Source organism: Dasypus novemcinctus, chromosome X (genome assembly GCF_030445035.2).
Source record: "Dasypus novemcinctus isolate mDasNov1 chromosome X, mDasNov1.1.hap2, whole genome shotgun sequence".
Lineage (NCBI taxonomy): Eukaryota > Metazoa > Chordata > Mammalia > Cingulata > Dasypodidae > Dasypus > Dasypus novemcinctus.
Genome location: NC_080704.1, coordinates 16,609,784 through 16,635,608, shown reverse-complemented (window position 1 = coordinate 16,635,608; position 25,825 = coordinate 16,609,784). Strand labels below are relative to the sequence as shown.

The window sequence follows — 25,825 nt, the reverse complement described above, 5'->3', positions numbered from 1 at the left end:
ATAAGACACTGGGAGAATAAACAGAAGAAAATGTCACTGAATATACAAGACAACAGATCTTACAGTGGTGAAAGACATAATGTCAAAAAATTTTTAAAATATTTTTTCATTATTGTTTATCATTCCAAATATTATTTTTGTATTTTATTTCTTATTTTTAAAGCTACACAATTTCATTTTCTTATTAATTATATTTGGTTGTTTTGTTGACTTCATTTTTGAAGACAGTTTGGATCACAGAAGGGTTACAACTATGACAGGGTAGGATCATTGGTGTGGGGTGTCAGTAATAGGGCATACATGGGAGGAGGTTCACCTGGGGCATACCTATAAGGCATATAAAAATGTTTAAATGTTCATGGCGCATTGTCATGGTAGGTGGAGATTCATACAATAACTGAAAAAATATCGACTTCCCATCCTGGTGAGCTCTGCCACATTCTCTAATGGAACAGCAAGAATCCCCTGAGTACAGGGACAGTGACTAGTGAAGGAGGATGGTCCATTGACAGGCCCCTGATATTGATGACTATACTTATGAGCCTTTACTTTTTAAATTAAATCTTAGCCTGGTATTATAGGGTGCCTAAGAGTTACCTACTGAGAGCCTCCTTGTTGCTCAGATTGGTTGCTCAAACGTGGCCTCTCCCTAAGCTGAGCTCAGCATATAAATGCATTACCATCCCCTAAGCGTTGGACATGGCTCCTGGGGATGCGCCTCCATGGCACCAAGGGATTACTACCAAGCACCAACTAGCAATGCAGCTGGGAAATAACCTTGACCAAAAGGGGGAAAAGGTAAAAACAAATGAGTTTATATGACTAAGAGACTTCAAAGTGAGTTGAGAGGTCATTTCAGAGGTGATGCTTATGCACATCTCAGCAGGATCTCATTGATTGCCATAGTAAATATTACCTCAAATAGCAGGGCCTCTGAGAGCTCTGGAGACAACCAGACACAACAGGCAGGACCGACAGCTCAGAAGTTTGGTGCTCTGCCAGTGGGCCCTACTTGGGAACTTATGCTCCTCAGTGTGACAGAGTTGGACTCAGTTGTGGCTTCCCTACCCATCACTCTTCTGCCCCTTCTATTTGAACCTATCATTTGTACTAGAGTTGGTAAGTGTATGTCCAAAGGACTTAAATCTTTGGGCTGTCCATATGCCAACTGGGCCCTGAATCTCAACAGAGTTGCAACACCTACTCTCTAGTTCATTGGACTGAAACAGGGCAACTAACAAGGAGATGATGATGGACAATGACCATCCCAAGGAACAGAAAGAGTCTGCAACAGCAAACAAGATACTCCCATCCATCTGCTCCATGGAATCTAAGCTTCCTCTCAATTAGAGGTGGAGTGAGCATCACCATCCCAGAATCCTCAGGATTAGGAAATGAACAATGGACTAGAGTAGATTTACTGGTATTCTACTATAGACTTACTGTGATTCTAGCAATGGAAAAACTTTTATCATTGATGTAGAGACAGTGGCCACTGGAAGTTCTGAGGGGAGGAAGAGGGAAAAGCAGGTGTAATATGGGGGCATTTTTGGGACTTGGGAATTGTCCTGAATGAATTGCAATGACAGACACAGGCCATTATATATCTTGCCAAAACTCACAAAGTTGTGCAGGTGAGAGTATAAACTACAATGTAAACAATTGCCACATTTAGTGGCAATGCTCCAAAATGTGTTCATCAATTTTAACAAATGTACCACTAATGAAAGATGTTCATGTGGGAATATGTGGGAGAGGTAGGGAACAGGACATATGGGAATTCCATATATATATATTTAATATTATTTTTTAAATTTATTTGTCTCCCCTCCCCCCCATTGTCTGCTCTCCGTTTCCATTCACTGTGTGTTCCTCTGTGACCGCTTCTATCCTTATCAGCAGCACCAGGAATCTGTGTTTCTTTTTGTTGCATCATCTTGTTGTGTCAGCTCTCCGTGTGTGTGGTGCCATTCTTGGGCAGTCTGTACTCTCTTTTGCGCTGGGCGGCTCTCCTTACGGAGTGCACTCCTTGCGCGTGGGGCTCCCTTGCGCGTGGGGCTCCCCTACACGGGGACACCCCTGCGTGGCACGGCACTCCTTAGGCGCATCAGCACTGTGCATCGGCCAGCTCCACATGGGTCAAGGAGACCCAAGGTTTGAACCGCGGACCTCCCATGTGGTAGGCGGATGCCCCATCCACTGGGCCAAGTCTGCTTCCCCTATATTTTTAATGTAACATTTATGTAATCTAAGTATCTTTAAAAAAAGAAAAATAAAAAAGTATATTTTTAAAAAAGGAATAAATCCAGATACATGTGGCAACATGGATAAGCCTTGAAGGCATCATGTTGAGTGAAATAAGCCAGACACAAAAGGACAAATATTGTACAATGTCAAGGATTTGAAACAATTAGAAAAAGCAAACTCATAGAGTCTCAATCCAGCATATAGTTTAGCAGGGGATGGGGTGGGAATAGAGAATGGGAACTTGAGACTTAAAATGTACAGGGTTCCTATTTGGAATGATGGAAATGTTTTGCTAATGGATGGTGGTGTAGTACAACATTGTGAATGCAATTAATAACACTGAAATATATATCTGAATATGATGAAAAGGGGACATGTCAGATTATATATATGGTAACAATAAAATTCTTTCAAAAATCCGTGGAACTACACTATAAAGTGAATCTTAGTTTAAATCATGGACTTTAACAATACAATTATAAAAATGTGTTTTCATTAATTGTAACACATGTTCCACACCAATGAAAAGTGGTATTCTTGATGTGGTATATGGGACTCTTATATTTTATTTTTGCTTGTCTGCAAACCCACAATTTCTCTAATGAAGACAAAAAGTTCAGCAGTGTTTCTACTTGACTATCATTAAAAACTTGCTTTTTAGACCTCAGACTAAGATTTAACATTGCAGGAAACTCCCTGCTGGTTTCAGTTTCTTTTCTATGTATAGAAAATAGAGTTAAAAAACCCAGAAAATGATTTCAATATTTAACTTTAATATTTATCTTTTAAAATAACCTATTCAGTACTTGGAATATGATAGACAGGTGAGGAATATTTAATGATAAACAAAAAATGACTGTGCTGAGATACCAAGTAGTTCTCCAGCTTCATTTTTTGGGATTAGTTTGGAATGGAAACAAATGTTTAATTTTGTAAAATAAGTCATCCTGGGCCTCAGGAAAACAGCTCTCCTTTTCCTGTCGGCCATAATCATGGTCCAAAGTCATTTGATCTATTACGGTATCTCTAGAGCACACAGCCCCTTCATGCACAGAAAGTAATCAACAGCTAGGGATTTTTCATTTTCCTTTATTACATTTTGCTGTACTTGCAAGTTCCCCATTACTTAGTAATACAATTGGAAAATGTCCAATAAATTACATTTAGCTTCGACTAAGTTTTATTAGTGTAGCTGATTCTATTTCATGTGCAGTTCTCTCCCTTACTGAAAAATCATTAGTGGTTTTCCATATCTCACAGGATCCATCCAGATTCCTTCCTTAGACTCATTTTCACAGTTGCACATCTCTCCAACCTTATCTCCCACTATCATTCAGTCTTCTTCTCCCATTAAAGCCCAATTAACTGTGCTCTTACTCTGAGAAGCATACTTCCTTACCCCCAAGTCACCTTTCCTTAAGTGTTTGGTCAGATTCCCCAGAGGCATACCTGGAGACAAGGATTTGTGAGCACATGATTTCTTAAGGCAGTGCTCCCGAGAGAAAATGGTGAGGGAGTCAGGGAAGCAGGACAGGGAAGTGTGTGACTTCAGGCAAGGTCCCACAAAGGGTACCTTGGCCTGATCCCACAAGGGAGCTCTGGAGTATAAGTAATTTCTCAGCCTTTGTCTTGCCTTGAGGTACAGGAGCTGAGCTTTTCTACTTTCAAGGTCCTAAGTTATTGGCTAAGGGCTGCTCAGGGGTAAGTAGAATCCCAGGCACTGTGGACTTTCCTTGCATGGGGCAAAGTGACTCTCTGCACTTAAGGGCAGTAGTCCTCTAAAGAAAGGCACATGTACAGGCCATTATTAGCACACCGAAGCCAGAGAAAGGTGCACAGAAGTGGTAAGAAAGATCTCTTTTCTACCACATCATTGCCCCTAGCATATGCTTGTCAAGTGTCATGTACTGTGTTCTACTTCACATACCATTGGCAGGAGAGTGCCCTGGGTGAGAATACCAGCTCAGGACCCAGCTTGGTTACTTTGGTCATGTGATACCTTCTCTTGGTCTCCCATTCTGCTTCTTTAAATGAGCATAGTTCTATCTACTTCAAAGGATCATTCTGCAGATTAAAGAGGGTACCTGGGAAAGGAGCACATGGTAGGTCTTCTATAGGTGTTAAATCCGAAATTGTCCCCGCTTTGCCAGTCTCTAGCAACCCCTTGCACCTCTGGCCATAATCTAGGATGAGTCTCTCATATGACACAAGGGTATGAACTATGAGTTTGCTCTTTAGTACAGTTAAGCACCATTAACAAATGATTCGTTATGCCTTAGTTGGGTTAAGCAGGGCTTCTCAGCCTCAGCATTATTGATATTTTGTACCAGATAAATCTTGTCTTGGACATTGTGGACTGTTTAGCAGCATATCTGAACTCTACTCACTAGATGCCCTTCCAAGTTGTGACAACCAAAAATATCTCTGGACATTGCCAAATATCCTCTAGGGAACAAAACTGCCCCTGGTTGAGAACCTCTGGGCTAAAGAAATTCCCAGGAGCTGTGCAGCATTTATTTCAAATTTCAGTTTTGGAATTCATATAGATTGGTTAACAGCAACACCTTTTACATTCTGGAAATAGTTCCCTCTTTTCCCACTTTAAGAAATAGAAGTTTTCATGCATGATGTGTCCATTTTTTTTCCCGTGGGGCAGGTTGTTTTGCACTGTGGGGAGGGTGGAAGGGGGGAAACTCACATATTTCAAGTTCAAGAATTTGAGGAGCCAGGCTGCAAATGACACATGGATCATATTCTTGAGACCCAGAGAGCTCACATAAATCTTTTTTTGAGTGTCCAAAGGAGCCAGAATTTGAATTCAGACTGCCTTGCTCAATCCAGTGTTTGGGATGCAGCCATTGAAAGATTATGATATCAGGAAATCATCATTTCCTAGGTAACATTTTACTGGGGGCAGGTGGAATAGATGGAGCATTATTGGGTAAGACAGGATGTGCCAATCCTTTTTAAAGAAAGATCGACAGTGTTTTGTGACTGTGCTTCTAATGAGGTATATTGAGGAGGGAGTATTTCCACACATAATGCTGTCCAGTAATCTTACCTTTATATGACCCACTGGTTCCAACTTGTTTCAGTAATCCTTGTCAAAGAGAAAGCCAGAGTAATTGAAATCATCAAATTACTATAATTGCAACTGTATACTAATTCAGTAATTATCCCCTGAATTCAGTTTCCAACACTGAATATTTATACCTCTATTAGGAGCAGAGAGAATTTAAAAGAAATATTGAGTAATGCAAATTGCAATCTTAGGAATTTGAACTGATATAAAGAAATTACTTCTGCAGCCTAGAAAAATAATTTGCAATTTTAAAGGTGCCCGAAGTGATGATGGGTAGCTGCCAACTGAGAGTGCTCTCGGCAGGCATGCTAATAGGAAGACCCATGGGAAAAATCAGCCAATTCATACCACAACAGACCTTCTTTGAGAGATACTAAAAACCTCAGGATTTTGCTTTGTAAACCTTCAAGTATTTCAGCATTTTTAACAATGAGTTTTATTTTTGTAAATCTGCCTTTAAGTCCAGCCATGCCTAGTGAGGCTCCAGAAACCATCTGTTCTTACCTGTGGCAAGACAGGAATGCCCCCTGAGACCAGCAGACAGGGCCACTGTACCCTGCCAGCTCCCCTCTCGCCACCTCCAGTTACTCTGGAGCCCACATCACACAGATACGCAGTGATCCTTTTCCCTCTGTCCCTTCTACTTTCTCTTCTAGCCTGACCCTCACAGAGCTCCAGCTTTACCCTCAGACTGCCCCACGAACTCGCCCAAAGTGGCCCAGATGGCAAATCTTCCTCCCTCACACTCACAGGTCCCATTCTGCCCAGAATCCTTGCATAGTTCAGAGTGGCACATCTACAAGATAAACACCCCTCTACCTTGCTAATATCTGTCAACTCTCACAGCTTTACTTTGATGTGTTCTTGTGAATTATTATTTTTTCTGGTTAAGCGGTTGTCTCAACTATTGTTCAGGCTTTCTTCCGAGCCACATTTCTGTGTAGGGCATCGTGCATAGAGTGATTCAATCATCACTGAAGTTTAGGCCTCATTTGATTGCTATTTTCGTGGGGAAAAAAACACCTTTTTATTAAACTCTTCTAAATTACTCTTTATTCTGTACTATATTAAGGAAAAAATGAAAGTGAATCATTGACAACTCATATGGCCAGCTAGTTTCATGCATTAGCCCAATGATGCATCCGTCACCCAGCCCCCAGCCTTGTGGCAATTGCTCTTCAAATGTCTGCCTTAGGAAAATTATCCATTATTAGAATTACACAAAACTTTTATTGTTAAATCAGCAGGATTTTCACTGTTGCTTCTTTGTTTTGTTTTTTCCTTTGGTTTTGCATTTTGTATTAACTCAAAATTGTATGTTCTTTGAGGGAGGGACACATATATTTGATTCACTTCCCACATCACTTCCAGGTACTTACTAACTTAGTTCATGGCTGACTGAATATTTCTTATTCACATTAGTCTTTCCCAATGCATCTGGCCAGTGAAACACTCAGTAAAGACTTGTTGAATGAACAGTTAAATATATGACTATATGAATGGATAAGTGAAGGTATATGGAATGGATTAATGAACTAAATGATTCCAAAGTAGAAATTCCTTGAATGCCAAAGAATTACAGCAATCTGATTTGTCAGTACAACATATAGTCTGACTCCATTTATATGTCTTGCAAGCAGTTTCCCCCCTCAGCACTGTTGATATTTGGGGCTGGCTGAATAATCCTGTTGGGGGTGGGTGGGAGCTATCCTGTGCCTTGTAGGATGTTTGGCAGCATCCCTGGCCTCATCCCACTAGATGCCAGTACCACCTCATCCCCTCCAGTTCTGAAAACCAAAAAATATGTCACTAGCTATTACCAAGTGTCCACTAGAGGCCAAAATTGCCCCCAGTTGAGAACCACTGCTCCCAAGATCCTTTCATTCCCAATTTCCTCTCTTCTCTCCAGCTACATGTTTAATAGTGTGTAAATCATTTTTAAATGCCTTTCCCTTCCTCCATCTTTGCTTGAGGAACTGCAGAATGTTCTATTTACAACAGATATCACTTGCCTGTCAAAGCATTTTGAGGCTGAATGAAGCTGTCAGACTTTGTTACGTTGAAGCCGCTGTTGCCAACTTCAGTAAGCAAGAGCAACAAAAATTCCTTCTGACTTCCCTAACAAAGAAGTCCATGGGGAAACGGACTTTGGCCCAGTGGTTAGGGCGTCCGTCTACCACATGGGAGGTCCGCGGTTCAAGCCCCGGGCCTCCTTGACCCGTGTGGAGCTGGCCCATGCGCAGTGCTGATGCGCGCAAGGAGTGCCGTGCTACACAGGGGTGTCCCCCGCATAGGGGAGCCCCACGCGCAAGGAGTGCACCCATAAGGAGAGCCGCCCAGCGCGAAGGAGGGAGCAGCCTGCCAAGGAATGGCGCTGCCCACACTTCCCGTGCCGCTGACGACAACAGAAGCGGACAAAGAAACAAGACGCAGCAAAAAGACACAGAAAACAGAAACCTGGGGAGGGGAGAGGAATTAAATAAATAAAAATAAATCTTTAAAAAAAAAAAGAAGTCCTATTTGACAGAATTAATTCAATCAAATAGGTACTTATGCATTTCATTAAAAATGATCATCTTAACCTTCATTTCTGAGCTATCTTCTTACTCTTCAACTAGCTTTTGCTTCTTAAATAACCCAACAATTCTCTATTGTTGTGTCTCAAAAAAGAGACAGACAGTTTGGCCAAGATAAAAGGTATATAGTTACCTCTTGTATTCGTTATCTGTTACTGTGTGGTAGATTGACTTCCATACCCCATTTAGACATGTTCTTTTTTTTTTTGTCTTTATTTATTTTTTAAAATTACATTCAAAAAATGAGGTCCCCATATACCCCCTACCCCCCTCACCCCACTCCTCCCCCCATAACAATAACCTCCTCCATCATCATGAGACATTCATTGCATTTGGTGAATACATCTCTGAGCACTGCTGCACCTCATGGTCAATGGTCCACACCATAGCCCACACTCTCCCACAGTCCACCCAGTGGGCCTTGGGAGGACATACAAGGTCCAGTAACTGTCCCTGCAGCACCACCCAGGACAACTCCAAGTCCCAAAAACGCCCCCACATCTCATAATCTGCATTCCTGTGGGTGTGAACCCACTGTAAATAGAACCCCTTGAAGAAGTTATTTTTAGTTAAGGTGTGGCCTGACTGAATGAGGGTGGGCCTTAATCCAGATTACTGGAGGCCTTTATAAACAGAAGAAATTCAGGCTTAGATGAGAAGCCAGAAGCTGGAAGTCAATGGAGCCTGGAAGGAAAAGGAGGACATTGCCATAGGATGTTGGGAAGCAGAGATACAAGCCAAGAAACCCCAAGTATCGCTGGCAGCCAGCACCAGAATGTTAGAGACTTTGGGGAGAAAGCATTGCCTTGTGACACCTAAAGTTTGGACTTTTCTAGCCTCAAACCATAAGCCAATAAATTCCCATTGTTTGAGCCAACCCATATTGTGGTATTTGTAATAGACAAGAAAACTAAGACACTGTAACAAATTGCTTTCCAAATTTAGTGGCTCTAAATGACAAATATGCAATATCCCAGTTTCCATGTGTCAGGAATTTGGGAGCAGCTTAGCCAGGAGGTTCTGATTTAGGATATCTCAGGAGGTTGCAGTCAAGATATTAGCTGGGGCTACCATCAGATGGAGATTTGACCAAAGCTGGACTGGGAGATTCACCTCACTCATATGGCTATTGGCAGATATGTTTGCCAGATTTTGGAAAACAAACAAAAATCAAGATACTAAGTTAAATTTGAACTTCTGATGAACAATATTTTTTTAGTATAAGGATGCTACATGCATTATTTGGGACATACTTATACAAAAAAATTATTTGTTGTTTATCTGAACTTCAGATTTCACTGGCATTCTGTAATTTATCTGGGGACCACACTGGCAGGCCTCAGTTTCTCACCACATGGGCCTCTCCAAGGAGTTGTTTGAGCATCGCCTTGAGATGGTGGCTGGCTTCCCTGAGAACAAGTGACAGCAGAGGGGTAGAAGTCATAATGGCTTTTATGATCTAGTTTCTGAAGTCACCTGCTATCACCTCTGCCCTTTTCTATTGGTCATATAGACCAACCCTGATACAGCATGGGAGAGGATACAGGAGGGTGTGATCACTGGGTGTCATCTTGGAGGCTGCTCCCAAACCCTGGTCTGTGGGATTTGAATATTGCTGGAAAAACCCTCCCCACACTCTATATATTATCCTTTTGTGGTAGACAGATTTTAAAGATCCCCCAATGAGTCATGCCCTTTTATAATGCCAGTCCTTGAGTGCAGGTGGAGCCTGTGACTACTTCTAGCCAATAGAATATGACAATGTTGGCGGGCTGTCAGTCCTGTGATTGCATTATATTACAATACAATCCCTCTTAGAAGACTGGACCCTGAGACTCTCCCTTGCTGGCTTGGGAGAAGTAAGCTGCCATGTTGAGAGGCCTGTGAGGAAGCAAGGCATGTGGGTGGGCTCTAGAAGTAGAGAGTGGTCTTTGGATGATGGCCAGTAAGAAATCGGGGACCTCAGTCCTACAGCGGCAAGGAACTGAATTCCATCAGCACCCATGTGAGCTTGCAAGAGGGTCCTGAGGCTCCAGAAAGGGACACAGCCCAGCTGACACCTTGTGGCCTTGTGAGGTTGCAGAGGACCCGGCTAAGCTGTGCCTGGACTTCTGACTCATGGAAACTGTGAGATAATAAACGTGCATTGTTTTAAGCTGCTAGGTTTATGGTAATTTTTTACACAGCCATAGATAACTAACGGTACACACTTTTATCTTTTTTACAGCATTAGGGCCACTATTCTACCCTTGGAAGGGAATTATTAAATTTTATTGTCTTCAAATGCCTTTTGTTAAAACTTTTGCACTTTCATAATGTGCCTGAAAAGATGTATAAAGCCAATCTGCAAAATCTGATTTAAGTAGAAGTTGCAATTAAATGTGGATAGTTGTTAGGAGAAAAACAGGGAATTTTAGAACACATAGCAGGGAGAGTTAAAATAGTCTTAGCAATTCAGGTAAGGGCTTCTGGAGGAAGTAATTTTGAGAGTTAGAAGAGCAGAAGTTAGGAGAGATGAAGAGTATTCCAGAAGAAGGCATAGAACTTTTTTAAAATGTAAAACTACTGTGTTATGACTTACAGAAGAGTGCACAAATCCTAAGTTTGACAAAGTGAGCTCCCATGCAACTATCACCACCCAGATCAAGAAGCAGAGTATTACCAGACCCCCAGAATCCTGCCCTGTGCCCCATTCGACAGTAACCTGACCTCCCCAGCCCCACCCCACCTGCCTCAAGGGTAACGCTGTCCTGACTTGTTTAGTTTTGACTGTTCTTATTGGAATAATGTAGTATGTGCTCTTCCGTACCTGGTTTCTATACCTGGCCCAATGCTGTGCTTGTAAGATTCATTCAGGTTGTTGTGTAGAGCTGTAGTTACATTTTGTTCCATGGCTGTATAGTGTATTCCCTTTGAAGAAGATACCACAATTTATTCATTCATGTTACTGGTTTGGGGCTATTACATGTAGTATAATATGAACATCCTTGTGCATGCTTTGGTGAACAACAAATATTGAGTAGATAGCTAGAGGTGGAATTGGGTCATAGAATAAAGTCATATCAAGGAGAGGGGCCTTCTACTGTGGCTTACAAGGCAATGAGCAATCTAGCCCTGGCCTACCTTTCCAACCTCTGGCTAGACCACTCTCTGAAATACAAGTGTTCAGAGAAGAAAGTGGTCTCAAAACAGATTAGAAAGGGAGACCAGGGCTAGATTGCTCAGTGCCCTATAAGCCATGTTAAAGTTTGGACTTTATTCTGAGGAAGTCATTCAAGGGTTAAAGTAAGTGAAATAAAGATTGAAATTCAGGCAGTGGACTTGGCCCAGTGGATAGGGCTTCCGTCTACCACAAGGGAGGTCCGTGGTTCAAACCCCAGGCCTCCTTGACCCGTGTGGAGCTGGCCCATGTGCAGTGCTGATGCGCGCAAGGACTGTCCTGCCACGCAGGGGTGTCCCCTGCATAGGGGAGCCCCATGCGCAAGGAGTGCGCCCCATAAGGAGAGCCGCCCAGCGTGAAAGTGCAGCCTGCCCAGGGATGGTGCCACACACACAGAGAGCTGACAAAACAAGATGATGCAACGAAAAGAAACAGATTCCCGTGCCTCTGACAACAACAGAGGCGGACAAAGACGCAGCAAATGGACACAGAGAACAGACAACTGGGGTTGGCGGGGTAAGGGGAGAGAAATAAATAAATCTTTAAAAAAAAAGATCGAAATTCATTCAAAATATATCTTCCTAGCTAAATTTTGGAGAATGAATTGAAAAGAGGCAAGCCTAGTATGAGAGACTATTGCTATCACAATCACTGTGAACCACACAAAGAATTAATCACACAAGGTTTATTGAGTCTGGTTTTGATGTTTTCTGAAGTAAGGGACCTTGATTTTAACCATTGTTTTTTTCCTGGTAACTGAAAGGACTCGGCTGCTTTATTTCTTAGAAGACATCATGGATCGGGTGGACTTCCGGCTTGCTCTAGTTGGTGGAACATTCCCTTCAAAGACAGCCGTTCTTCTAAATGTAACTGTAAAGCAAGCAGGAGAAGCATGAGGGCCACTGTCTGAATGGGGCCTTTGCCCATAGTAACGTTGTTAGCTCTAGAGAGAAGCACAGCATGCTCCCAACGCTTAACTAATTGGAATGCAGGTGAATGCTGGGCAGAGAAGGCATCCTCGGTTAAACATGTGGAGTCAACACACCCTCCACATGAGAGTTAGTTAGTTCCATCCAGAATGGCCTTCTCCCCTTCTTCTGGCTAGTTGTCTCTGCCACGGACTCCCACCTTCTAAGCCACTCCTTCATGCCCTCTTTATCCACTCGCCCCCAGGCTTAACCATCACCACACCATTCACACCTTCCTAGTGCTCCCTTTCTTCACTCTTTATGGAAACCTCGCTTTCTAAATAGGTTTATGCCTGCCGCATCCATCAGTGGGCCTTCCTGAAACCTGATTTTCCTCTAGTCTCCATGCATCCCCCGTCCACCCTCCACCCAGTTTTCACAGCTTATCATAATTTTTCTCACCGCTGTGTGTCCCTTCAACAAATCCCATCCCTTCTACCTCAGAAAACCCCCTCATGAGGCTTTTTCCTTTCCACCCCTACTTTGGATGTGTGAAGCCAGTATTCAACCACTGAGCTACACCAGCTCCCCAGTGTGTAATGTTTTTTGGAGGTTCATCTGTGTTGTAGCACGTATCAGTACTTCATTGCCTTTTTTTCTCTTTATTTTAATGTTACATTAAAAAAATATGAGGTCCCCATATGCCCCTCACCCCCCTCACCCCACTCCTCCACCCTTAACATGACTCAATAATATTCCATTGTGAGGTTATACCACATTTGTTTACCCATTCATCAGGTGATGAACACAAGTTTTTTCACATATCCCAATGTCCTTTTGGGCATTTTCTTCCCCATAATATTCCACTGTCTCTTTAATTTTTTAAATTGTAAAACCATATATACAACAAACTTTCCCATCTCAACTACTTGCAAGCATATCATTCCATAGGATTAATCACAGTGACAATGTGCTACCCTCACCACCATTCATTACCAGAACTTTCCCATCACCCCAAATGAAGACCATGGTACTATTTTGCCTTGAATCCTCTGCCTTTAGTAAGTGCTCAGTATATATTTGAGGAACAGATGCATGTATGGGCATTTGTGAGAAATAACTTGTCCTGTTGTCATATAGCTTAAAGGCCATTCTTTGCATCCTACCAATTTGGTGGGGAGTAGAGGTAGATTTCATACTGCAAGGGTAGATAGGTAGACTTTAGGTATAAGGGTAGACTGAAAATGTGGCATTGCCATTTGGTACTGCATGCCCAGCAAGGTTCTTCCTCCTCTTCTCACCTACCCCTGTGGCCCTCTTTGGGAACCTTCTCTCTTAAGGCTGCCTATGACACTTTTTACATGAGAAGTCAGGAGAGGGGGATTTCATATGACACCTAACTGGGGCTTCGTATTTCTGCGGAGATACCTTATATCCTATTTTACCCAAGTCTAGGGATGTGCTATTGAAGGGGGAAAAGTCAGTCATGGGAGTCAGGCCCTCTTTCCTACGAGTATATAAAAACTGGAGTTAACCAGCTGTCTGAATGAGTCTGTTCTCACTCTAAATGTAGTTGTAGAAGATGAGAGTACCTTACCTTTACCTTGCTTTCTTATTTTCTTCCCCCTTTTCTTCTTCAGTATCCCGCGCCTTCTCTTATTATTCTTTTTAACTCTGTTCTTGAGGCACTCAGAGCGCCTGTTTCTTTGATGAACTACTTTGCTTCTCTTCATCGTAATGCCCGGGCAGCAATGGGCAAGGTCCACTTCTCTGTGTAGAGAGAGGGCGTCGTCTTAGGTTGAGATGAGATGTGGCCCTGAATTTATACTTGGGCAGGCGTGACCTCACAGAGGAGCCACACCCCGTGAGGTAGGGACTTCTCACAAAGCTTACTGTGAAATGGTGACTTTTCCCATATAAGGCCATGACGATTCAGCCTTTGCAGTGTCCCGCATTAGTCCACACAGTTCTAGAATGTACTGGAAGCCCCCACATTCCTAGGAAAAGACAGACCATTCTCTAGCCATGGTGATAAGCAAACCCCAGAACAGGTTCTAAAGCTGTCTGATCTTCATAGAGCCCCCTGACAGCCAGCCAGCGACAGCCTCACACTTTGACAGCTGATCGGCCATGGACTCGCTCCAGGGCCATGCTTCTAAGGCCTACCACTGCTGTCTCTACAACCAGTGTAACCCCCAAAAAACCACCAAAGAGGTTTGCTTTGCTTAGAGAGACTGCCTGACCAGCAGAACTCTCCCTTCCTTAAGCAAGAAGTTCCGTCTTTTGATTTCAGAAATGGTGTGGGGTTCATCTGCTGTCAGTTTTCCATTACTTCTTACATATCTACATACGCCAGTATTACAAATTTCAATCATAGATCCTCTAAGTGTTATGTGATGCTATATCCTAAAGCTATTTTTTTGCGATTTCCTTTGCAGTTTATTCTATTATCCTGAAGTTATTGAGCATGAATGAAGGTATAGTTTAGATAGTCATGGGCTAAGAGAGGTATTATATTGGATTGAGCTTTCTAATTGTTCAATTTTGTAGTCCTTTCCCTTCTTGTAGTTTGAATTTTTAAATTTCAGGTTAGAGAAGTCTAGAGCCAAATTTGCAAATTCATAGCCCTTGCACCTAATTCAACCTGTGGATTTGCTCTTAAAAACACTTAAACCAACATTTAGAAATCTGTGTATTTCACATTCAAATCCAAATTTCCATACTTTCTTGAAAAAGTGGCAGATCTGGCATCCAGTGGGCTTCATTATTGCATCGTAGCACACAGTCATAATGAAAGAGCAGCTGCTGCCTTTAAAGGAGATATGGGCTCTTTTTGCCATAGCCCAGTACTTCCACTCGTTGCCACAACAGGGAGGCAGATCGTCAATTTTCCTCTCCTGTCATTCTCTGGTCATGGTTTTCCCTATAATAGGGAACTCTTATGCTGTACACAATTCTCTATCTTCAGCTGTTAGTGTTAGTTGAATTATAGTTTCAGAGAGAGAGAGAGCATTACATTTCTTTGACCCCTTTTGACCAATAAAAAAGCAGGGGTGACAAACCCGGTATTAGGCAGCTTGCGTTACAAGCCCTTTTCCCTTACTGGCCTTGGCATCTTGATTGGAGGTTCCTGAAAGGCTGTACATATAAGTGTCCTCACCTCCCTTCTTCGGAGGCTTATGCCTTTTCTCCTCATTTCATTAATAACATTTTCTTTCTTCCTTGAATAGCTTATCCTCTGCTTTTAGCTGCTATGGTAGATTGTAAAACTGATCACAAATTATTCTAATCCTATTCATGATCTATGAGAGTGCCCTCCCACCTGGCTGATCTTGTGTCTTTCTTTGGCCAGTGGGACATTGACAAACATGATACAAGCAAAGCCTTGGGAAGTGTTTGTACCTTGGGGCTTGTTCTCTTGGTGAACTTGAAAACGCTGCAACCACCACCAAGTGAATGAGCCATGGTTACCCTATTAGATGACGAGAGACACATGGCTAAGTTATCCTTATCACCCCAGGTAATATTCAACCAATTTCAGACATGTGAGTAAGGTCATCCTAGATCACCCAGCCTTAACCCAGCTGGCTTACCTAAATCAGGAGCACCATCTAGCTAACCCACCAAGTTGTGAGAAATGAAAAATTTTTGTTGTAATAAGTGTTTGTTGTTTTTTTTTAAAAGATTTATTTATTTCTTTAATTTCCCCCCCTCCCCCGGTTGTCTATTCTCTGTAGTCTATTTGCTGCCGTCTTGTTCGCTTCTGTTGTTGTCAGCAGCCACGGGAAGTGTGGGCGGCGCCATTCCTGGGCAGGCTGCACTTTCTTATGCGCTAGGCGGCTCTCCTTACGGGGCGCACTCCTTGCGCGTGGGGCTTCCCTACGCGGGGGACACCCCTGGGTGGCATGGCACACCTTGCGCGCATCAGCACTGCGCGTGGGCCAGCTCCACACGGGTCAAGGAGGCCCGGGGTTTGAACCGCGGACCTCCCATATGGTAGATGGACACCCTAACCACTGGGCCAAGTCCGTTTCCCAAGTGTTTGTTTTAAACCACTAAGTTTGGGGGTGGTTTGTGATGCAGCAAAAACTAATCTAAATTAAAAAACATTCTATCTCAAAAATGCCCTGTATTTTTTTTTAATGTCAATGTCATGAAATAAAAGAAAGACCAAAGAACTGTTCCAAATTGTGGGAGAGTAAAAGGGTGTGAAAATCAAACATATGTAATCTTGGACTGGATCCTGTACTGTAGGGGGGAAATGCTCCAAAGGACATTGTTTAGACAATTGACAAAATTGGGAGATGGACTGCAGAGATAGAAATATTGTAACACTATGAATTTTCCTGTACGTGATAACTATATCGTGATTCTGTAAGAAAATATCCTTCTTATTAGGAAATATACACTGATATATTATGACTTGATTTATGCAACCTACTCTCCATTATTTGAGAAAAATGAATAATAACGAAATATTTGTTTGTGCTGTAAGACTTAAAATTAAGGCCCAATATTATGCATTGCCTCAACATCTGGGAGAAACTGGAGGGCCTGAAATCCCCTAACAGCAAGTTCCCCATCCCCATTCTGCCTCCACAGATAAGGCTTTCTAGGAAATCAACTCTCTTTATCAAAAAGGACCAGGCTCAGTTCCTGTTAATCCATGAGGACTATGTTTCAGTTCTCTAGCAGCCTGTGGAATTATTCAAATAAGCCAATCACATCCTCTTATGGTAACCAGGGGCACCCCATACTTTTTTTCCATTTAAAAAAAATGTATTGAAGTATATCATTCATACATATACATACATGAAAAATAAGTGTATAGATATAGTTGTGAACTTATAAAACAAACATGTATAATATCATAAAGGGCTCTCATACCTCACCCTACCACCAACACCTTGCATTGTTATGAAACATTTTTAACTAATGATTAAAGAGCATCCTCAAAATATTACCACTAACCAAAGCATTTTCCCCAACCCACCCTATTATTATAATTATTTTTATATAATTTATACATGAACATACATAAACAATAACTGTATAGTAAAAGTTGTGAATTTACAAAGCAAACATACATAACATCGTACAGTGGTCCCCTATATAAACCCACCACCAATGCCTTACACTGTTGTGAGATATTTGTTACAAATTATGAAAGAATATTGTCAAAATCTTACTACTAAATATAGTCCTTATCTTACATTTGGTGTATTTTCCCCCAACCCACCCTATTATTTTTAAATGTATTTTTATGACAGGAGTTGTAAACTTACAAAACAATCATGTACATGTGCAGCAATCCCAAACAACACACCTCCTATCAACACACCACACTGTGGTGGAACATCAGATGAGATAACATCAGATTATTACCAGGTCCACAGTGTATTTTTGGCACACATTTTCCATACTCCTCCATTATCAGCACAGTACATCTTTGGCATAGATGCATGACTATTACATTATTACTGTTAACCACAGTTCATAGCTCACTCCAGTTGTATTTTTCTCATGCTTTTCCACATTCCCACCACCCTGCAATAATGATGTACATCTGCTCTAGCTCACCAGGGACTCTCTTGCATCTGTACCATCAACCACAATTCTCATCCACCTATGGGTTTACTGTGCTATTCAGTCCCTAGATTATTCTCTAGCTTTCTGTCAATTGGCATTTACATCTCTAGACTACCATTTTCAGCCACATTCCCATTTGTAAAACAACTGTTACTATAATGTGTTATCATCAACTCTATACATTTCCACACTTTTACAGTTTAAAGCTAATTAAAACTTCTATATACATTAGACATCAGTAGTCCATCTCAGTCTTCCTCTTATCTCCTTTAAGAATCTACTAACTACCACCAGGTCTTGAAGATATTTTCCTACATTTTCTTCTAGGAGCTTTATGGTTCTTGCCTTTTTATTTAGGTTTTTGATCCATTTTGAACTAATTTTTATAAGTTGTGAGATAGGGGTCCTCTTTCCTTCTTTTGGCTATGGATATCCAGTTCTCTCAGCACCATTTGTTGAATGGACTGTTCTTCCCAAGCTGGGTGGGTTTGACAGGCTAGCCAAAAACCACTTGACTGTAGATGTGAGGGTCTGTTTCTGAACCATCAATTTGGTCCTATTGGGCTATGTATCTGTCTTTATGCCAGTACCATGCTGTTTTTACCACTAAAGCTAGGTAATATGATTTCAAGTCCAGAAATGAAAGTCCTCCAGCTTCACATTTTGTTTTTAAGATGTTTCTGGCTATCAGGACCCCTTATGCTTCCAAATAAATTTGATAATCATATTTTTCACTTATTTTAAAAATGCTTGTGGATTTTTTTTTGGGATTGCATTGAATCTGTATATCAATTTGAATAGAATTGACATCTTAATGATATTTAGTCTTCCAATCCATGAGCATGGAATGTTCTTCTAATTATTTACGTCTTTTTAAAATTTCTTTTAACAGTGAGTTGTAGTTTTCTAAATAAAAGTGCTTTACATCATTGGTTAAGTTTATTCCTGAATATTTGGGTTTTATCTGTCATATTTTATTTTCACCACTCTTTTGGTGCTTTTAGTTACTTTTATTGATATAATCTTCATTTCTAGACTCTCTTTCAGGACTCTCTCTCCTCTTTTATCTTTTCAGGCTGTAGCACACACTTTAGTATTTCCTTTAAAGCCAGTCTCTTGGTTACAAACTCTCTCAGTTTCTGTTTATCTGTGAATATTCTAAACTTGCCCTCATTTTTGGGCATATTAGATTCATGGCTGGAAATTTTTCTCTTGCAGTATCTTAAATATATCATACCACTGTCTTCTTGCCTCCATGGTTTCTGATGAGAAATCGGCACTTAATCTTATTGGGTATCCCTTATATGTTATGCATTGCTTTTCTCTTGCTGTTCTCAGAATTCTCTTTGCCTTTGGCATTTGACATTCTGATTAGTATGTGTCTCAGAGTTGGTCTATTCAGATTTATTTGGATGGGAGTATGTTGTGCTTCTTGGACATGGATATATCCTTCAATAGGGTTGGGAAATTTTCTACCATTATTTCCTCAAATATTCCTTCTGCCCCTTTTCCCTTCTCTTCTCCTTCTGGGACACCCATGACATGTGTGTTTGCATGTCTCTTGCTGTTGTTTAGTTCCCTGAGAACTTGTTGAAATTTTTCCATTCTTTTCTTCACCTGTTCTTTCATATATTCACTTTCAGAGGCCATTTCTTCACGCTCACCAATCCTTTCTTCTGCCTCCTCAAATCTGCCATTATATGATTCCAGTGTATATTAATTTCATTTATTGTGCCTTTCTTTCCTTTAAGATTTGCTATTTTTCTTTGTATGCTTTCAAATTCTTCGTGTTCATCCAATGTCTTCTTTTTTTTTTAAGTTTAATTTCCATTTTATTGTGTTTTTTCCCCCCAGAAAGTAATATTTCTTCAGTCTTTAAAGACTCAGCTCCTTACATGAGTCTCAGTGGAGGTCGTGGAGCAGCACCCACAGGTCTAAATTGGAGTGGGGGTGTTCGGTCCTTCCGAGCTTCACGAGACCGGTTTCTGACCACCTTGCTGTGAATGGCACAACTCGTGCAATAATGTGGTTTCACATACAGCTTAGAAAGCACATAAACATCGAAGACACTTGCTTCAGAAATGTCCCTGACGGCTGTGGCCTCTACTATACCTCGAAGGACAAATTTCTTAATCGTCTTATCCTTGGGCACACAGCGGGCACAGTTCGTGCAGTGAATAGGCTGCACATGGCTGTGACCCTTTTTGGCATGACCATTGTTCCTTCTTTTCTTTGTCATCTCAGAAGTGAACACAGAAAAGCCCAATGTCTTCTTAATATCCTTCATCTCTTTAGCCATCTCACTGAATTTATTAAGGAGATTTGTTTGAACACCTATGATTAGTTGTCTTAACTCCTTTATGTCATCTGAAGGCTTGTCTTGTTCCTTTAACTGGGTCATATCTTTCTGTTTCATGGTGTAGATTGTAATTTTTTGTTGGTGTCTTGGCATCTGGCTTACTAAAGTATTTATTTTGGGTGCTGTTTCTCTCTTTAGTTTAGGGCTTTCTTGCCCTTTCTCCCTTGCTGGTTGTATAGTAAGAGCCAGGGATGTAATTGGTGCTATAAGCTGTGGAGGCTCAAGCTGCCCTCATTGCCCCAGGGACCCATGAAGTTTCTCCCAACTTTCTCCTTTCCCAGGGGTAGGGACAGAGCCACAGCAGTGTGGAATAGTCCAAGTCATGCAGGCCTAGACTGTATTTGCCCAGAGAGATTGATGAGGCTTCACACCGCTTTCTCCCCAGCCTGGCGCAGGGATGGAACTGCAGTTGTAGGCAGCAATCTATGCCATGCAGGCCCAAAATGACCACAGTTGCCCTGATAGACTCCCCACTATTCAGTTTGTGCCAGCTGAATATACCTGCAGTTATCCAGAATGCCTGGTGCAGGGCCTGCCAGCTTCCTCCCTGGCAGAGATGGGGTTGAAGCCTAGGCTAGGACTGCAGACCGATCTGGGTGAAAGAAACCAGTCCCTACAATCACTGTGATTTTCAATTAGACCAGCTTCCCCTCATGCTGTGGGTGGAATTAAAATGACAGGTACCGGCCTCTTTCCAACTTGGACCGGTTCAAACTTCAACTGTTCTTAGGGATATACTTTAGCCAACTGAATTTACTAATCAATAGCTGAAATCAGTGGCCAACAATCTCTTCCTCTCCGTTTTTGGGAAATGGAGCTTCCAATTCCAGCTACAGAATAACTCCTGAGGTGGCTTGCACTGCCAAAATAGGATGATCACCAGCCTCCACAGCATGGCCTGTATTTTCCTGGAGAGGCTGGCACAGGTTCCCCCAGCTTCCTCCCTGCCAGAGGTGGGGCTGGGGTTTAGGCTAGAGCTGCAATTTGATCTGGGTGAAAAGAAGCTGTTCTCTACCAGGGTTTTACTTTAGCCCACTGAATTTACTGATCAGTAGTTGAAGTTGGTGCCCAACTGTCTCTTCCTCCCCTGTTTTTGGGAAGGGAGCTTTCCATTACAGCCATGGAATAGCTCCTGAGGCGGCTTGTGCCTCCAGTGGAGGATGGACACTGGCCTCCGTGGTGTGGAGTGCTCTATTTACGAATCTTCTCTGCAGATGGGCAGTCTCCTGCTTCCATTCTTTCAAGGATGTTGCAGGATCCTCTTCTGGTCTCTCAGAACCCCCAAACAGGTGCCTTAGGTAACTCTGGGTGATTACTAACTGCGCTGTAGCACGAGCTGACTTTTTTTTTTTTTATTGACTTTGTAATAATATTACATCAAAAATATATATGTGAGGTCCCATTCAACCCCACTCCCTCACCCACCCTCTCCCCCCCAAAACACTCGTTCCCATCATCATGACACATCCATTGGATTTGGTAAGTACATCTTTGGGCACCTCTGCACCTCATAGTCAATGGTCCACATCATGGCCCATACTCTCCTCCATTCCATCCAGTGGGCCCTGTGAGGATTTACAATGTCCGGTGATTGCCTCTGAAGCACCATCCAGGGCAGCTCCATGTCCCAAAGACACCTCCACCTCTCATCTCTTCCTGCCTTTCCCCATACCCATCGTCCACCATGTCCACTTTTCTCAATCCAATACCACCTCTTCTATGTGGACATTGGATTGGTTGTGTCCATTGCACCTCTATGTCAAGAGGAGACGAGCTGACTTTTGAAGCACCTTACGCTGCCGCTATCTTGCTGGTTGTCTCCATCCCATACTTTTGTTATTATAATGCCAGCCTCCCAAAGCACTTGGTTGTTCACTCTGCTCCTGAGTGTAACCTTTGTGTAGCCCTGTGTGGTGTGTGGTGTCCTCTTTCCACAAACTGTGAGTGTATGTGATTAATAAACCAGCTGTGCATTTTATCAATCCAACACTGAGTGTCGTATGTTTGGCTATCCCCATAACCCTAGAATAGGAAGCCCTCCCTCACCAATGGGGTGACTAGGAGGCAATTAAAACAGTGTGCATGCATGTGTGTGTCAGAAAAAGAGAGAGAGCGAGGAAAAAGGGAAGAAGAAGAGAGAAGCAAGTATGGCAAAATATTAAAATTTTATCAGTCTGGGTAAAATTATATGGGCATTATTTGTACTATACTTGTACCTTTTCTCTAAGTTTGAAAATAGTTTTTAAGAAGTAAAATGAAAAAACTAGACAACTGAGGAAATTTTAAAAAATTAGCTGATACCGATTCCTACAAGAACTTTCTAGCAATATTTTTTGTCTTTATTTTTTTAATATTACACTAAAAAAATATGAGGTCCCCATATACCCCCCACCCCCCTCACCCCACTCATCTCCCCATAGCAACAATCTCCTCCATCATTATGAGACATTCATTGCATTTGGTGAATACATCTCTGAGCACCGCTGCACCTCATGGTCAATAGTCCACATCATAGCCCACACTCTCCCACAGTCCACCCAGTGGGCCATGGGAGGACATACAGTGTCCGGTAACTGTCCCTGCAGCATCACCCAGGACAACTCCAAGTCCCGAAAACACCTCCACATCTCATCTCTTCCTCCCATTCCCCACACCAATGCCACATTTTCTTTGATTACTAATCACAATAGTTCATGAATAGAATATCAGTAAGTCCACTCTAATCCATATTCTATACCTCCATCCTGTGAACCTTGGAATGGTTGTGTCCACTCCACATCTATATCAAGAGGGGGCTTAGATTCCACATGGATGCTGGATGCAATCCTCCTTCTTTCAGTTGTAGGCACTCTTGGCTCCCTGGTGTGGTGGTTGACATTCTTCAATTCCATGTTAGCTGAGTGGGGTAAGTCCAATAAACCAGAGTGTAGGAGCTGAAGTCTGTTGAGGCTCAGGGCCTGGCTATCATAAGGTCAGTCCAGAGATTCAGGTCCCCTGGGTATATATTAAACCCCAGTACCAACTACAGTTCTGGTAAAAGTAACAGTAGAGGCTTGTGAAAAAAGATCACATCTGAGTCCAGCTCCATCACACACAAACACAAACTCCAAAGAAGGGCCAACTGACACGGCACTGAACTCCATCTGCCATGACCATTCAGCTGAATTTAATACAATCAAAGGGTATCACATCCAGAGAAACAGACCAGTTTACAAACAATCTCTCTTTTTGGAATTCATAAGTTATCTCAAACTGCCACACAGGGGCAATGTGAAAAAGTGTCCTGGACCATTTTGCAATTGGCAGGCATTTGGGGGGTATATGTTAGAAAATGGCATGATTTAAATAAGTAGTAGATCTCTCTGGCTCTTGGTTATTTGAAGTCCTCACCATCTCCTCTCTTTATGGATTACTTTCAAATTTCTCCCTTCCTGCTCTCTTTATCCTCTCCCCCCCCCCTTCCAAAGTCTAGCAACCCACAGTGAGAAATATTTAAGTGCTGTGAGGGCTCTTTCAGGGGAGGGGGACACTGTTGGTTTGTTTTAAATTTTTTATTGATGTAAGTGTACAGCTTAATGAATTTTCACAAACTGAACACACTCTGAAACCAGCATCCCCACCCAAAAGGAGAACATTACCTGCAAAACACAAGCCACTCTCATGCCTATTTCCATTCAGTAGATCTTCTCCAAGGGTTAACCATCATTGTAATTTCTAACAACATGGATTAATTTCATATCTTTGAAACTTTATATAAATGGAATTACACAGTAGGTATTCTTTTGCAGCTTTTGGTTAATATTGTGTTTGTGTGATCCATCCACATTGGTGCATGTAGCTGTAGTTTGTTCATTTTCATTGATATATAGTAATTCATATAAGAATATATCACAATGTATTTATCCATTCTACTTTTGGTGAGTGTTTAAGTTTGCTGAAGCTGCTAGGAGCATGTACCAGAAATGGGTTAGCTTTTATAATGGAAATTTATTAGGTTAAAAGCTTACAGTTCTGAGGCTGTGAAAATGTTCAAATTAAGATATCATCAGAGATGCTGTCTCACCAAAGGTTGGCTACTGGTGATCCTGGACTCCTTCCATGTGGCAAGGCACATGGAGGCATCTGCTTCATATTCTGACTTCTCCATCTGTGGTTTCCTCTCTTCTGTATTCCTCTCTGAGCACCTGGGTTCCTTCTCCCCATCTCTTCAGCTTTTTCTCTTTGTGTCTCTGCTTTCAGTCCTCTGTTTATAAAAGACTCCAGCAAGAGGACCAAGAGCCACCCTGGGTCACACTGAACTGAAGTAATCTAATGAAAGCCATATCCCCAACCCAGCTGAATCCAAACCAGTCAAAAGGTCACATGCCCACAGGAATGGATTAGCTCCAAGAGCACTATCTTTCCTGGGATCCACAAAAAGCTTCAGACTATCACAGTGAGCATGTATATAGTTTCTGGTCTTTAGCCAATTTGGATAGTGCTGCTCTGAAAATTTGGGTAATTGTCTTTTGGTGAGCATATATATGCACTGGGTGTATACCTGGGCATGGAATTGCTGGGCCATAAGGGATGCTTATGTTTGAATTCAGTAGATGCTGTGAGGGCACTATTTTGTGAGTAACTTTTATGAGCCAAGCACTTTCCATGTCATCTCAATGAGTCTTCACAAAATCCTTTCAGGATCTTATTTTTGAGTTTATGTTGCTGATGAACACTGTTTGCAAAGAGTTAAAAATTGTCCAAGGCCACTCATTGTTTGGACTGGACCAAGGATTAGAACTTGGTTTGGTTTGGCTTTAAAGCATGTTCTTAATGATGCCGTCACATAAGCTCCAGAGCTCTGATATATAACCTTGAAGGGCTATTTTTATTTGGTTTAAAATAAATGGTGATGGCTTTCCCAGCAATGCTGTTTGTTTTATCAGTAATGTTTCTAACTATGAAAACCTTTGAAGTGTGTATTGCCTAGAAATGCTGGCTAAAGGAAATGAGGCAAAAGAGTAGAGATCTGCATTATCAAGACTATGGTAGGTTGAATCATTTACTGCAACAATCACATGTTGTTAATCTTAATCCACATTCTTGTGAAACCATTGTAAATAGGACTTCTTGAAGATGTTATTTTAGTTATTTTGTGGCCCAAATAACTGATGGTGGGGTTTAATCTGGATGACTGGAGACTTTATAAGAAGTCCACAGGGAGAAGCTGGAAGTGGAAACCTGGAAAAGAAAAGAGAGGACAGCCCCATATGATGGGAGGCAGAAATACAAACCAAGGAACCACAAAGATGGCCAACAAGCCGGCACCAGAATGCAACTGATTCTGGGAAGAAGAAAGCCTCGAAACTGAGCCAACAAATTCTTGTTACCCAAAAAACAGTTTGTGGGATTTGTGATAGCAGCACTGGTAAACTATGTGAGGTGAGGCAGAGTTGACCACTAGGCCCCCAAAGATTTAGGCTTCCATTTCAGAGTGCCAATGTGTTTCTGGCATACCAGGAACTACATTTCCTATATCCCTAGTGTCTAAGGGGTTCAAGTGACGAGTTCACATCACAGGAATATGGGTGTGTGTGTGTGGGTGATGTGTGTCATCTCCAGGTGCAAGTAATTGAAAACAGGTGTTCCTTGTTCGCCCTAGTTTTTCTGCAGAGGACTCAGCAGTAGTCTTTGAGCCCCTGATGATGGTGGAGTCACAAGATCAAAGGAGCTTGGTCCCTGAATCATTGCTTGGAAGAGAGGAAAGATACCTGCAGATCATAAACACCCATTTGGATTATGGGTGAGTGAATGATAAACTTCTGTTGTATTGAACCTCTGAGATTTAAGGACTTGTCTGTTAAAACAGCTAGAATTACCTAACTAATACACCAGGGATGTCCCCAAGCCCATCACCATTCCCTT

At 42.0% G+C, this 25,825-nt stretch overlaps 1 protein-coding gene, 1 long non-coding RNA gene and 1 pseudogene across 2 annotated transcripts in view; 1 reads left to right on the top strand and 2 right to left on the bottom strand.

Moving 5' to 3' along the window:
* FANCB (FA complementation group B) overlaps positions 1 to 25,825 on the top strand; it is a 214,778-nt gene that overhangs the window by 161,328 nt on the left and 27,625 nt on the right. Inside the window, exon 11 of the transcript XR_009184463.2 lies at positions 25,563 to 25,703. The gene's annotated coding sequence lies outside the window, so the exon portion shown is untranslated. The remainder of the gene's footprint in view (positions 1 to 25,562; positions 25,704 to 25,825) is intronic.
* Positions 11,736 to 13,884, bottom strand: LOC131277284 (uncharacterized). Its single transcript, XR_009184464.1, has 2 exons — positions 13,571 to 13,884; positions 11,736 to 11,935 (listed from the first exon to the last, which is right to left on the bottom strand). It is a non-coding gene; the product is annotated as an uncharacterized lncRNA (long non-coding RNA).
* Positions 19,454 to 19,849, bottom strand: LOC101427215 (small ribosomal subunit protein eS26 pseudogene; annotated as a pseudogene).